Here is a 4,487-nt window from a genome sequence, read left to right on the forward strand (position 1 = left end):
CCCTAACTTGACATCCTAAGACATACCTTCATTAGTGAGGGTTCTTATGTATTGTAATGGGTTGAATTGCACCCCTCACAATTCTACACTCAAATCCTAACCCCCAATACCTCAGAATGTGACCTTATTGGGAGATAGGGAATTCACAGAAGTAATCAAGTTAAAATGAGGTCATTAGGGTAGGCCCTAACCCAATATAACTGGTGTCGTTAGAAGAAGGGGAAATTCGGACAGAGACACGAATATGAGGAGAACATCATGTAAACACAAAGACAACCATCTACAAGCCAAAGTGTGAGTGAGGCCTGGAACAGGTCATTCCCTCACACCCAAGGTTGTTCAGAGAAACCAATCCTGCCAACGCTTTGATTTGGGGACTTCTGGCCTCCAGGAACGTGAGACAATAAATTTCTGTTGTTTAAGCCACCTAGTTCATGGTGCTTTGTCAACAGCAACCCTAGCAAACCAATCCAGGTACTCTGTTAATAACCACCCTAGCAAACCTCCCTTAGTGGTTGGATCAGAAAGGGGTGTTAGGTGGTTCTGATTATAAGCAATGCCAAAAAGCCTGACTTGCAGGCTACTTCCTAGGAAAACTGCCCAAATTAGGCCACAGTATGGCTCTACTGGAGACATAACAGCAGGACACAGGCCCTACAAACTGCACTGCCAGCTCTGAGTATGGACCTCTGCCACTGCTGCCTCGGGAAGCATGGTATCTCTGTGCTGCCCTCAGACACATGGATTCTCACAGGCACTGGCTTCTACACATTAGCTACTTCCAAAACAAAGTCCTGGGTGGTGGTGTCTGACTCAGATTCTAAGCTTCACTGCTATGCCCTGGATGCAAAAAGAAAGCTGAGAGAATGAGATTTTGACTTACACACAGGGGAATGGTGGGGCCGCAAGGTAGGATACTCCCAGTCATAACTGAAGAGTCTTTATAGATCCTGAAGCAAAAAAAAAAAAGTAATAAAAATAATAATATGATACAATTTCGCTAGATTGCCTTAGTCATTGTAGCAAAGTCTTCTTTTGCCTCCCAAGTTTCCATCCTCACCATCTCCTAACAGAACTCTGATTACGTTACGTTCCAGCTGGTTACCTTGCTGTGGAACAGAGGCTGTGTGGCCCAGCCTCTTTTTAGCTAGTTATGATTATGTAAATTCTGGTTAATGTGATATACAGAATGTTGTCTGAGACTAAGAAGACGACTCAACCCCCTTTTGCCTTTCCTATGCCTGAGTGCAGATACAATGGCTGGCGCTACAAAAGCCATTTTGGTCTATGAAATGACTCTGTGTATGGGAGTCATGTGCTGAGGATGCCCAAAAAGAACATAAAAGGAAGCAGGATCCCAGGTGACTTAATGGAAACACCACACCAAACCTGGATTACCTATGTCTGGATTTCATTTAGGTGAAAATGAACACTGAGGTCTTTAAACTATTACTATGCTTGTGTGTGTGGAGGAGGAGGAGGGAAGAGGGTCTTATTCACAGCTGAACGCAATTCCTCAGTGGTTCTACTGGCAAATGGAAGATGCTGGTTTATCTCCTTTGGAGCTTTGGCATGCGCGTGTGTGTGTGTGTTATCAGTGAATTGACTCTTTCGATTCACTTGTAATTTAGGGAGACTTTTATATTTGAGGGGCATATAAATATATAAACCTTTTAAGCTGAGACGCCATTTATTTTATTTTACCCAAAATACTTGAAGAATAAAAACAAAGTTTCAAATTATTATTAAAACAGAAATAATTCTCTTGAAACTTGCCACTTCAATTTTAAAAATAGAGACATCCTTTGAAACCAGCACACCATTGCTGTATTCATGGATCTGTGTTCTGTGGTATAAATTACAGACATTGTCAGTCGAGCCAAAGTTTAAATATATTTTAGTAGATACTTAATAAAAGACATTGAAATATTCACGTAGCATCTATCTTCTTCAGTTTCTTATTTTTCAAAATTAACTTATTTATTCCTTATATCAAGCAGCTGTGTGACATACTTCAAGCTTCTCAGGGGAAAGTAACAAATGCAAAACTGTGTTAAGTGAAGAAGGTAAAAGCAGGTTCCCATCAATGAACAATGAAGGAGATACTCTTACTGGTTTCCAAGATCAAACCAAAGGTCATAACCATATAATTTACCACTGATGGTGACAACAGAGGATTTTATTTAACTTCAGCCACTTCAGTTTAAGTCATGTGAGGAGCTGATTTGAGAGAGGGGAATAATAGCAAAGACAAATTGAGAGAGAGAAGTAGATGATAAGAGGGCATGAGACAGGAAAATGAAGAGAAGAGAGGGAGAGAAGGAGAGAAGCTGTTAGAATTCTTTACAGTTGAACAGCAGAGAAAGATGAAATGATTTGCTGATTACTATGATTGAAAACATGAGGAAAGATGGATTCTTCCAGGACAGCATCTGGGGTTAATACTTCATAAGGAAAAATATAATTCAGCAAAATGTTTCTACTGTGATGACTTAACAGACATTTCAGTGCCTACTAGCCACAAAAAGAGTGTTTTAACAAAAGAGTAGCAATCAGAAGCTACTTACTCTCTCATAATTATACCAGAGTAAAAAGGACATGTCTTTTTAGGATATGTAGCCAAGTAAATAATGAAGTTGACAAATTGAAGACAATTTTCTGTTCTTGTTTTAATAATGACTTTTGTTTTCACAACCCAGTGATGCTAGATACACCAATGGACTGAGAATAAATTAGGACAGTGCCTGGTTGCTTTTCTACATGGAAAAAAAAAATCTAGGAAGATGTTTCATTTTCACCCTGTACCTGATTCTTCCATTCTTGAATTCAGTTTTAGATCATTAAATCTTATTAATTTAAAAATGTATAATAAATCATACACAGCAAAAGTTTTACTCTGCAGGCTTGACACTCTCATTCCACTCAGTCACAGCTGAGAGAAGTTATATAGTATTCCCCAAAGAACAGCTCTTTGATTTTCACAATTCTTCCAGTGATTTTACTTTTCTTTCCAATGGTTCATCTCCTGTGGTAAATGTGGAATTCTTATCCCCAGTGAATCAAACCTCCTGATATCCATACTCTTGAATAGTGTCATCTCACAAAAAGATTCTGGGCTTGGCCATGTGACTTGCTCTGTTCAATGGGACATCAGTAAATGTGACACAAGCAGAAACCTGGTAAGTATTTGCACACTGGTAAGTATTTTGATACACTGTTGATTACCATGTTAAGAAGCCATTCTAGCCTCCTTAAAAATGAAAGATCATGTGGAGAGGGAGATCCAGCCCCCAGCTGCCCACCAAATGATTATATCACTCAAATAAGCCAAGGTGATACCAGCAAAGGATCCGTGCAGGTAAGCCCAGCTCAAGCTGTAGACTCATGATCTCTGTCAAATGCTGCTGAGAGATGAGGTAAGACAAGGATTTAAGAGTTGACTGTTAGATGTGACAACAAGGTGGTCAGTGCTGACTTTGGCAGAAGTTTCCACTGGACTGATGGGGGTGAAAGTCTCATGAGAAAGGGGGGTTCAGAAAAGAATAGGAGAAGAGGAAGCAGGGACAGTGACTACAAGCTACTATTAAAATGAGTTTTCCTATAAAGTGAGCCAGAGAAATATCGTAGTAACTGAAGGAGGATATGGGAATCACGGACTTTTTAAAGGCTGGTAGCTCCTACAGCAGGCTTGTAGGCTGATGGTTATGATTCACAAAAGAGAGAAATATTAATGGTGCAAGGAAAAAGAGGGGACAACTGCTGAGTTAATTAAGGGTTAAATCAGAATGATTTATAACAACATATCTCTGAAAATGTCTAGCATATTGGGAGACAGGCTCAACAATTCAATCCCTAATACTACTCCTCTTCATCTCTCATCACATCACAAAACTGAAGGCCTTAACCATTTCATTGTACAAAAGGAAACCGACACATAGGAGGTAGCTACTCTTGCCCAAAGACATACAACTAGTGAGAGGTGCAGACTGCCCCCTCCACCTCACCAAGCTTCTTCTAGTGTAATTAAAAAGGAAGGTAGTGAGAGAAGCAATGTCTCCTTTTCATCTTGGGCCTCTCATGCCTCCTCTTGGAAGTCAGAGGGATTGACCCTGTCCCTTGCAGTCCTCTGCTGCAAGCAAGGAGACTGGCCTGCATGGTCCATCAGCTCTCCTGCCAGCAGCACATGGTCCCAGTCAATTTGGGTGACCAGGATATAAATGAGCTTTTTGATGCATTTATATAAAGAGTTTTGAGTCTGGGGTTTGAAATCAAGATAGTTTTAGTCTGAGTGATGGGGCATTCAGTCTAGTTTGAATTGATCACTTCCTCTGGGGCATCATTAAATTTTCTCCCAAGCCTGGCTGATCTCCCATCCTTTAACACAGCCCTACCAAACACTGCCATAACCTAGTTACTAGGCAACACCTAAAAGCCATTTGTATTGTGTTTCATGAAGCCAAGAGTCTCAGAACCAAAGGGACATAAGA

Source organism: Camelus bactrianus, chromosome 8, assembly GCF_048773025.1.
Source record: "Camelus bactrianus isolate YW-2024 breed Bactrian camel chromosome 8, ASM4877302v1, whole genome shotgun sequence".
In the NCBI taxonomy this organism is placed as follows: domain Eukaryota; kingdom Metazoa; phylum Chordata; class Mammalia; order Artiodactyla; family Camelidae; genus Camelus; species Camelus bactrianus.